Here is an 11,062-nt window from a genome sequence, read left to right as displayed (position 1 = left end):
TTGAATTACCTGTGCTGGGCTGTTCCTGCAGAGATTGAACAGGCCCCATTCTGGAGTTCAGAGGCCAAGCAAAACATTCCCTTCCGTTTTCCTACTGCTGCCAAAGGTTGCTTAAAAAAAAAAAAAAAAAAAAAAAAAAAAAAAAAAACAGGCACTAAGATCAGGAATTCAGGCCAGAAGCAGAGTATAAAAATAATTTATAATCAGTAGAGCACACTCTACTGCAGAACGTGGAACCCAACATAAAGTTCCTTAGTCTTTGGCAAGAAAACAAATAACTGGAACCAGTGACAAGCTGTAGTAATAGTCCACATAAAGGGTAACAGTTTTCTGTTGCTACAGGTTTTTGCCTTGGCTTAGACAAAGAGAGGAAAGTGACGTGGGTATCAGCAATACAAGTGGCTGTATTTTAAATACAGTTAATGAAGTGCTATATGCATTCTTCTAACAGAATGGTAATTTACAACATCTGCTTTTCAAAGGCTAGAAAATAATAGATTGCCTTTCCCCCCTCCCAGTCTGTATCAATCTCATCCCGACATAGTCCTTTAATTACACAAACACCATCTACATTTTCACAGGCCTGCATGGGAATGTAAAGAGCCAGACTGTAAAGTGCTCGGTATGTGCATTCAACCAGCCTTCCCATCTGCGCATCGTTACTTATTGCCTCCTACTGGAAACTGATCACTTCACAGCCAAAAGCTTTAAAACAGCAACCATTACTAGATCTGTTCACCAGTTTTATTTGAAAAAGGTAATTAAGAGGTACTGAGAAAAACAGACTTACTTACTCAAACTCCACTTTTTTTTTTTCTTGTGTGATGTTTATAAAATTATTTAGTATTTAATCAGAAGAGGAAAAATGTACGATTCTGTCTATGCTGTGTGAATGTTTAGCTTTCTCTGAGCAGAACTAAAATATGGGGAAAGATTAAAGAAGTTAAATTGAATGAGATACTGTATTCATCTGTGTGACTTCTGTGCTAAGTAGACAACCTCTGTGATGATAAAGAAGGTCATTGCTGCACCATTAAACCTGCCATATCCTTTAATATTTTTTTTTTGTTATTGTTATTTGTATGTTTAAATCAAACAGGAGGCATCTATGTTAAATAGTTATACTGAATTTTGATTTTCTTTTGATTCTATTAGTTTAGATTCAGGGTCAGGTACATGTTTTGTGATATTTCCACAATAATATCATCCTCAGACATCACTGCACATCTGTAACACTGTTTGGAAGACCAAAAAATATGCGTGAAGCATAAGTTGTTTGAAAAATAACCTGTATTTACTGAACTCCAAATAGGTACTTGGATTACTTTGTCAAATTAAAGTACTGCTCTGCTACTTATCTCATTTTCCAGGTGCAAGCAGTAGCATTCACTAATATTTTTCAGGATAAAAATGAAGAATACAATGGATGGTATATCTTGCAAAAGGAAAAAATATTTACAGCATAGTGGCATAGCACAAATCTTTTGAAAAGTAATATCAGCTACTGTCTCTCATACTGTGCTGCTGCTTAATAGTAGATAGTTCCATACTGCTGATACAGAGAAGTGGATTTTATGTAAATGCACTAGTATAATGGGATTTCTTAATCCTGACTGGTGGAAGAAGCTTTTCAAGCATATTTGCTAAAGTCATAGTCAATGTCATTAGTCATAGTCAGTGACATTAGAAACAGCATTTCTGCAAGAAAAGAAAATGAAAGATACAGTTTCACTGCCATAAAATCTAGTCTCACTATTTCTGGCTAATTCTGAAAACAAAATGTGGGACTTTACAGGACTTAATATACATCATAAATGATGAAATGACTGGGTTTACTCAGTATATCCCCAGTATAAAATCAATCTGAACAGAATCCTTTCTACCTTATTCTAGGCATGTGTTAAAATAAACACAAATATCTAAAAGGTTTAAAAAAATACAAAATAATATTTTTTCTGGGTTACTAGGGTTTCAGCAAAACAATCTTCTAAGAACTTAAAAGAAAAAAGTAACGTGACATTCAAATTTTTAAAACCAAGCGTGGATGAGAATTTTGATTTTTGCCTTTGTTGTGTAGTTTCACACACCTTGCTTGAAGCATTTGCAGATATTGGCACTCATAGTATCGCTCCTATGAGTGTATTCTCTGATGTCTAATGTAATAGGACTTTTTATATATATATATATATGTGTGTATATATATATAATCCAATACAATTGGACTTACTTTTCAGGCTATCCATCAGTTGTAACACCACTATAAACCATTTATTCAACTGTGTATTCTCAAAAAAATTTTCCATCAAATTCAGTTGAATCTGGTAGGTGATTTCCATGGAGATCAGTTGTTAGACTATTAAGGACAATGCTGCATCATTCATCTAGGACTACAGATATCTCAGCTTTTTGACGCTGTGTGCTGTAGCTGGAGCTCGCGTCTCTCCTTCTCAGGGTACAATGGCAGCATCATGGAGGAAGCATCAAAAGAGCGAAGTTCTAAGCCAACATTTTCAGGAGAGTCACATTCAGCCTCCACATTTGCATTCCTATGGACACCCGGATAATGTTCCAAAGTCAGGCAAAGCTTGAATAAGGTGCTGGGCTTTCAAAGTGTACATAATGGGAAAAAATGGCTCATACTGGTTTTAAAACAGAACAACAGAACTTGATGTGTGCAGTGAAGATGATACGCACGTGATTTTGCATATTCAGCTCTGTGAAGAATTGGCCAATGAATCTGTGACTTGAACAGGGAAATTGCACTGCTTTCACATGTATCTAAGACTTCTGGGCCTTCTGTTTTAAAAGTATTAGAAGTTTAGTTAAAAAATCATCCCAACATCATCCTAACCAATTGCAACCAATTGGATTAGCCATAGCAAGTATTTTCCCTGCAAAATCACATCAGGAAACTTTACCAGTAGGCAGTTTCTACAAGTGTCTTGAGATTGGATTTCTGGAAAACTTCAGAGAGCTCTCCGTGGAACAATGAAGAAGTGAAAAAAAAAAAAAGCCTCATTCTCAAGGGATATTTCTCATGTCCATGTATACATACTGTATTTTTTGTTGGTTTTATAAATGTAGGTTACTCCAAAAGTAATGCCTCCTATTTGTTTCCATGGAAAATACATCAGATGCGAAGAGCTCCATAACAGTATTTGCTAGAACAAATTCTCAGCTATAAAACACTACTTTTCAAAATAGTCAAAACCACCATTAACAATGTATTTTTGCCAGTGACCAAGAGCTTGCTTGCTGCACTCTTACAAGTCTTTGTGGCTATCCAGAATGACTCATCTTTCATGCTGCTACTGCCATTGCTGAAATGTATCACCCCACCGCTGCTTCACTGTGCTCACATCTGCTCTTTGGTCTCTATATAGTCAATGGATATACAGATGGTGTGTGTATATATCTCCAGGAACTTGGCTAATATAATTTATATTGGAGTAATGAGAGAAAGTCACTCACCCTGTCCTGGGCTCACAAGACAAACTCCAATGGAGTGGATCTCCAGAGAGATCCTTCCCCACTGGCAGTCAGCTCTTAAATGGGTCTAGGAGAGGTGGAGCCAGGCTCCACCCCTTCCTGCAGCACAGATGATTTGCCTTCACCTGTGTTCCCGTGGCTGACTCATTGCTTGCCTCAGGTGATCAATCAGAGGTTCAGGCCGTGATTCAGCAGCCCCATACAGTCTCCATAAATGTTCATCAAGCATTAATGAATGTCAGTGGGTGCTATTTTTTCATTGACACACCTTTGCTTCTTCCACACTTCCATGTCAGATGCCATTCTGCGAGATTGCCCCTCTACTGCCATCTGTCACACAGAAACAAAATGTAATAGAATATTGATGGAAAGATTCAACCTCTACTGTCATACCACCATCTCCCTTTGTCATTGCGGGTAAACATAATAAAATAGGAGGCATTATTTTTGGAACAGCCCTCATGTAAATTCTTCTCCTTTTTTAAATTCCTACATTTTTACATGATGGCTTATTGGTTTTCAGCCTATTTCCTAAGAAGGTACATAATCCAGGAATGTGGAATGGCAGGACATGCAGAGATACAGATGAATAGAGCATGGTTTTGCATGAGAAGGCTTCTGCCAATTTTTCTACTGAAGTGTGCAAATTTAAAGCTGTGGATCAACACCTTGCTCCTTGCACAGGTAGCGCTGGGTTTTAATGTTGTGACAGTGACAAACTCCTGAGTGGCCCAGCCCACTTAAAAATTCTGTATGGAGGCACTCAGCAATAAAGGACGAATCTGTCAGCAGCCAAGAACTACCAAGGACTTTTGATGACTGATGGCCAATATAGAATATGACTTCACATACATACTCTACATCCTAATGCTGTGCCATGCTGAATTGCCAAAACTCTCTCTGGTACAGGCAGTAATATAACATTAGCTTGGCACTCCACTGTAACTTGCATACTGTGATTCTCAGCAAGAATAATTTCTGGGAGCTCTTCAAGTGGAATTAACTTGCTCACTACTAGCTTTAGCTCTCCAAGATATTGCGCACATATATCTGGTATTGGAAAGTTCATAGTAGATAGCATTGCACTGGTAGTTTCCTAAGCAATATATTAAAAAAAAAAAAAAAAAATCAAGCCGCATGATAAAATTACCAGAAGCAGTGGGATAATATTTTATTTCTTCAATCTCATGCTTTTACTATTTTTTAGCCAGTGGTTTGCAGTTATGTCATTCACTCTGTGAAGGACAATGCTCTGTTAAATGGATGGCTTACTTCTAAGTTTTCTTCATGGAAAAAGAAAACTGTAGCTGCAAAATCTCTGAGTATCTGACTGATAGTCTGTTTTTTCAGTTCTCAGATTCAGTGCAGAGGGGAGCTAATGGTAGAACTGTTTACATTGAAGAGCTACTTAAAGTTTAGTCATCGCTGCTCAGTCCTTATCAGTTCTGCCCAAATGTCAGGTTTATACCTGTAATTGTCTGCTGATCTTTTTTACCCAATACTCTTCTATTTTCTAAAGTGAATCTCATTACAACATTCTGTCTGTTTCTAATCTTGCCATGACCCCTTGTATTATTTCTCCATTTTCAGCAGTATGCTCAGCTCCTCCTAGTTTAATAGATCTGCAGATTTCATTAATGTACCATTTACTCCCTCTTCTAGCTCATTATTGAAGCTATTAAATGAGATCAGAAGTAATACTAATCTCTGTGTACTGCACTATATGCCTCCCTTCAAAGTTATTGTTTATCATTACCCTTCATTGTTTGTCATCACCCTTCATTTCAGTCAACATGAGAGTTCATTTCCAATTTGATTTAAGCTTGGGAAAAGTATTTTGACACATTGGAGACGGGAGAAGAAAGGCTAATCAACAGTCCAGTAGAGGGTTTTAATTAAGGCTCAATTTAGATGATCAAAGTTAGAAGTCCTCTGCTGCAGCAACAGTGCAAGGTGGAAACAGTCTCTGTAATGTAATTGAGAACAGTCAAGCTTGCTGCTAAAATGTCCTGAAGAAAACTGTGTACTGGTACTATTCAGACACATGACAGTATAACTTGTGGTGCCCATTCATTAGTTTTGTATTACTATTTAAAAAATCAACTTTGTCTGGTAGACTTCCAAGTGTTTTAGTTAATGTTTTCCCTCAATACTTCTTCCATTATGTTGCCAGGGATGGAAGCTAAATTTTTAGTAGCAGCTTCAAAGACAACTTGCAAAATATGTGAACTTCTATCTTCAACTATTTTGGAGAAGTGCACTTCCAGAGTAACTATATCCTTCTTCTGTTCCTGCATAGTGTACTGTTTCAGGAGAGAGACTTTAATTTTCACAATCTCTTCAAAGATTAATTTCTAAATTGCACGGTAAATATTATTAAACATATTTATAATATGTAGATAGGGAACAGAGATTCAGTCAGGAAGAACCCATCTTGACAACATACTCTGATAATAATTAATCCCATGTGTTTTAAGGGGTCAGGACCAAAACCTGTTCGCCTTTCACCTTGATACAACACCTAGCATTTTGTAAAGATGGGCTGCCAACTCTTGGCATCAGACCCAATTACTCTTGATTTTTATTGACTTGCCAAAACTATTTTTATCCAAGTGTGTTTCAGTGTCCAAGAACTACTCAGTTTTTCCTAGGAATACCTTAATTGAGCTTTTTTAATTACATATAGTCTGTGTCAGAGCAAATGTTTAAAAAGCCAACCAACCAACCAAACAAAAAAACTCAAAACACTAAACTAAACTAACTCTTTTATTGAAAAAATTGATGTCTAGGTATTAATGACTTTTCTTATAGTTTTGTGTTTGTAGGTGTTAGAAAAAAACAATGGACAGTGAACCACTGAATTTTAGGGTGAAGTGAGACTGCTTACTGTACGTGGGGAAAATTGCCAGAGAAATAAGGCTTCGTGAGGAGCCAGGCATGCATTCTAACGGCCATGACATGAAGTGGATCTAATGGAGATATGACTGCAAGTCCCACATCTGCAACAGGAAATGGGTTCATGAATCCAGAAATACAACCCAAAATGAGGTCACAAATATAGGAATTGGGTTGCCAGAAGAGATGGAGATTAGCTGCTATAAACTCAGCTTCTCTGAATTTTGAAGCTCTGCATCTGTCAGTATCTGCCTACTTATCTGACATAGTCTGCTATCTCATTACTCTGAACCTGCCTTAACCTCTGAGGCAAATTTTGTTCACTCTTCCCCAGACCAGACTGCTTATGGAATATCTTTCACACACTCAATCTCTCCTAAAACCCATCTCTGCCTCTGTTGATTCCTTCCTGGGAATCATCAGTGACACTTTTTAGCCTTGTTTTTATGGTTAAATATTTTTATAAAGCTTTTTATTGGGTTTTTATTGCTACAATCTCCAGCCCCTTCCCCCATGTTACTGAGCTACATGTTTGTTATATCTCTTGTGAAATCGAATTGTATGATTTTCTGGGAAAATAATTAATGTCACTTAGGTTTTAAAAAGTACCTACCAATAACATTAGTGATGTAAAAAACATGCATAATTACTCTGGTTCATTAATACCTATTAATCATGGTTTAAGATGTCCCCAGAGTGTTTTACTGTTAGCTGTCCAATAGCTTGCATATGAAAGCCTGGGGAGGCTGATTCCAAGAGAGAACATTAACCCATTAATTGCATCAGTTTTCAGTCATCTCTATGAAATGTGCAAGGGGCATGTCTGCCTACCATATGCGTCATTGTGTGTTTTGGGAACAAGTTGGTACGCTGTGCCTCATTTCCCTCCTTGTTCCTTTGTATTCATAATGCTTTTACCTCTCCTTTGAAAGACACTTGAGGAAACACATGCCTGCTGTGAAAGTCTGATTCATTTTGCACTGCATCTGCACTGTCTGGTTCTGTAACGTGCACTTTGGATTTAAATCAGCTTCTCTGTATCTCTGCAAAGGTTTTCATTTTCCTAATGAGTTGACTTTTAAGTTGTGTGTATTTCTCGGAAGTGTGTGCATTATCATCTGACAGTCCAATTAGTGCAAATATTGACCTTGGTAAAAGCAGTGTGGCTTTAGTAACATAATAAATGGGAAGAAAACTCCTCTAACTCAAATTAATAATAATGAAGATAAATAATAATAAAAAAAAATTGCAGTAGTGCCATCTAGTGTGCCAGGTGTTGCAGTTTGCTGGAAGGGGACAGTCAGTCCTTTCAGTCCATCCCACTTGTTACTGCTTAGCCAGCTCTCCTGTGGCTACTTCCTGCTCAGCCTGTGACAGGGCAGCAGGTACAGCACTGACAGGAGGCAGAGGAGAGGACCCAGGGGCTGCCCTGCAGATGTTCGTCCTGGCACACATGCCATAAAGTTGTCGATGCTTCTCTATGAAAAAAATGATTATCCACGAGACTTTAAGGAAAGAGAAAGATAGCTCTTCTGCCTGTACTCTCACATAAACCTTTCTCTTCTACTCAGTGATTTCCATTGCTAAACATGTAGTGGCTAAAACAACCTTTCTTATCCACTGCAGCATGGACAGGCCAATTGTTTGGTGTGGACAGAGAAAAAAGATATACATTTGAAGTGAGAAGGGCAGAGAAGCTGCTGCTTTTTGAAGCTAGGAAGGGATGGAAATGAGCCTCTGCCTGTTATCTGAAGGATATATGTTGTGTTAAGGGTCCACAAAGCCCTCTGGCAGTGGGGGAAGAGAGGGAGGAGAAGAGGCACATGCTCTGTGTGCTGATGCCGTGTGCTAGTGAAGCTCTTTCACTGTGACCACTGTAGGCTTTTCCACTGCTGCCTTCTTCACTTCCACTGTTAGTGACTGAACCTCTCTGCTCTAATCCCGAGATATGCAAAGTGCATAGCTTGCCCTTCAGCCTGTGAAGCTGCACAGGGTTTATTTTTGTCTTCAGTATAGAATCTGCTTGTAACAAGTGATGAGTGATCGAGCTAGAAGCTGTTGTCTGCAAATGAGGCCCGCATCTCCATAGCATCACGTAATGCTGTGTATTCGCCTGTCCTCTGCAGCTGCTGCTGGAGGATATTGCTTTTCCAGCTGGATTTGCTTGGGGTGCAGCTACAGCAGCATTTCAAATTGAAGGTGTCAATTTTTAAATGCCAAATTGTCATGGAAGTTTCCAGTGAACAAGAAGTCAGAATCAAGGAAGAAGAGATCTTTCCTTCATTGCATAGACACTATATCTAATGCAAATACATGTAGCACTTCCATTTTAATGCTTCTGGCCCGAGCAATAAGAGGAGGGTAAAAGATTTTACAAATCTCTGAACCGTATGGCTAGGAATTGGAAATGGGGAGGAGCCTTCCACTATCTACTGAGAGTGAAGGGAAAAAAAGGGAAAAAAAAAAAAAAAAAAAAGAAGAGGAAAAAAAAGAGAAATAAGTAGTGTTCCCATTAGCTTTTATTTCCTTTCCTAGAATTAATTTAGGAAGGTTATTATTGGCTATTCCAAAACAGAGCATGAGAACTACCCAGTCAGACGTTAGTACTCATGGGGGTCCTTAGTGAGGAATCTTCAAGGAATGTGAAAAACAGAGAGCTGGGAGGTTAACAGCGGGATTTACTGAGACCCCCAACACATGTCATGTTCCAAACTGAATGGTGGCACTGATAAGTAGTTTGCCCAGCATGGTAAAAATCTATGTGGCAGAGTAGAGAATGCAAACCCACAAGGTACAAGGACACTGACAGCTCTAAGCCCCCAACCTTTCTCTCTTCATAAATGTGTGTTTAGAGACCACTAAAATACATATAGATCTGATTTTCTCATATTATACCCTGCAGCATACTGGCACTCTGCTCCCATTGATTTCAGTGCCTAAATGGGAGCTGTAGATCTAAAATTGTCTTTGAGGATGTAGCCTTTAGTTCTTGCTTATTGCTGAAAGTGAGAATACTTACCCATGCCTGGAACCTTTTAACGAGCTCTGCTCATTTCACCTAATGTCCTGAACAGCCCTCTCTTCGCTGGGAATCAATATTCTGGGCCAGATCCTAACTCGAGTCCAGCAATGCGCAGAGCTTTGCTAACTAATTCTTAAAATGTGAATTGTGTGTGCATACAGAAGGACATTATAATTTCCTGCCTTTTGAGTGGCTGGAAGTGCAACTATTATGTTCTCTTAATGTATTTTTAATGATCTTTCCTAAGGCTTCCGAGTGGGAGAGATGTTAAAAAAAAATCTATAATGTGGTCTAGACACTACTCAAATGACCCCTTTCCCACTGAAGTAAGAAACTCAACAGGGAATTCCTCCTCCTGAAAGCTGTGGAAGCTGTGCAGCTTTTGACTTAAAGGCAGCGTGATTGAAGCAATAGTTCTTGTAGAGTCCAAACTCGCTTGCTGCATGTATCACAAGATCCACAGTGGATGAGGCAAAGGCTGATAGGCTACTTTCTTTTTTACTGTCAGCTATGTATTTATGCACAGCACAACCTTATTCGCTCTGTATATTTCAAGGTGTTAAAAAATCATACCAATTGTACTCTGCATGCTCAATGTGCAGATTTCAGAGGTTCATGACTCAGTCAAATCAAAATCAATTTGCACCAGAACACTCAAAGGCACTTCTTCTTACTGAGGGCCATTTCTATGCTAAATTTCAACTCCCTGCTTGAGGTTTTTTTTTGTTTTTTTTTTTGGAAGAGAGGGAAAAGTTTCAAAAAATTCTTGTAATGGTAAAAGTGGTTTTCTTCACTTCTTTCTTATGCCAAATAGTTGAGCTACATTAATTCAAACAAAATTTTACCTTTTGGGCAGAGAAAAAGCCAAGAAAATTTCACACCGAAACATAGTTGAGTTAGAGGAAAAGCAAACTTGCAAAGTATATAAAAACTCAAATAATCTGATCAGTAATAGCCCTGCTTCACTAGCTCCACTTAAAAGAAAAATAATTTTCTCTTATTCCGTTGTGATAATTGCAGAGAATGGGGAACATGCATCACATTTCATCATGTTCATCATTGTATTCATCATTTGTTGACATATTATACTAACATGTAAGGATCTGGTAGCTAAGCCTCCCCTATGTATTTGAAACGTAAAATCAGTTCCTCCATCAGTGTTTTTCCTGGCCCTGAAGCTCACTAAAACTCAGGGTATGTCTACAGTAAGAGCTGCAGCACAGCGCTAAGGTTTCTGAGCAAGCTCAGAGGAGCAGACTCAGTTCATTGAAGCTAGCTGAAGCAGAGCAGAGCTCTGTGCAGGCTAATTGTGGCTCAGCAGGGTTCCTTAGTGTGTGTCGAGTTTTCTGTTGCCTGGGCTAGATTGCTTCCTGCACTTTATTTAGCTAGCTTGGGTACTCAGCGCTGTACAGAGAGGCTCACTGAACAAGACGAGGAATGCTTAAAAGTGCGTTGGTTTACACAGCCCCAGTCAGGGCTTTATAGCTCCTAACGACCACCAGAGAAGTACTGGCAGGCTGCTAGAAATCAAGTGCTTTCCCCCTCCCACCTATCTCCTTTGCTGGAGGAAGGCAGGCAAGAAAGCCTGGCGCAGCATTTGTACTAGCAGTTTATTCTTAAATAAAAGCGTCTTAGGTGCCCAGTCTGGGAGCTTTT

General features: G+C 38.8%; 1 protein-coding gene and 1 pseudogene across 22 annotated transcripts in view; one reads left to right on the top strand and one right to left on the bottom strand.

Moving 5' to 3' along the window:
• The window catches only part of LOC100542473 (cytosolic beta-glucosidase-like), a 58,257-nt pseudogene that overhangs the window by 8,454 nt on the left and 38,741 nt on the right, over positions 1 to 11,062 (top strand). Inside the window, exon 2 of the transcript XR_014883207.1 lies at positions 8,511 to 8,583. The product of XR_014883207.1 is annotated as a cytosolic beta-glucosidase-like (transcript). The remainder of the gene's footprint in view (positions 1 to 8,510; positions 8,584 to 11,062) is intronic.
• ADGRA3 (adhesion G protein-coupled receptor A3) overlaps positions 1 to 11,062 on the bottom strand; it is a 108,612-nt gene that overhangs the window by 79,401 nt on the left and 18,149 nt on the right. For 4 of the 21 annotated variants that reach the window (XM_085223398.1, XM_085223389.1, XM_085223397.1 and 1 more), the window contains exons 1-2: positions 3,472 to 3,572; positions 2,228 to 2,546 (exon numbers count right to left, since the gene is read on the bottom strand). The exons of 4 other annotated variants lie outside the window; for them this stretch is intronic. The gene's annotated coding sequence lies outside the window, so the exon portion shown is untranslated. Of the gene's footprint in view, positions 1 to 9; positions 111 to 2,227; positions 2,547 to 2,694; positions 2,715 to 3,471; positions 3,595 to 11,062 lie in introns of those variants that run through there. 13 more of the 21 variants (XM_085223386.1, XM_085223382.1, XM_085223387.1 and 10 more) reach the window with 9 other exon arrangements.

The sequence above is a fragment of the Meleagris gallopavo genome, chromosome 4 (genome assembly GCF_905368555.1).
Source record: "Meleagris gallopavo chromosome 4, MGAL_WU_HG_1.1, whole genome shotgun sequence".
NCBI classification, from domain to species: domain Eukaryota; kingdom Metazoa; phylum Chordata; class Aves; order Galliformes; family Phasianidae; genus Meleagris; species Meleagris gallopavo.
This window is presented reverse-complemented; position numbering and strand designations above follow the sequence as displayed.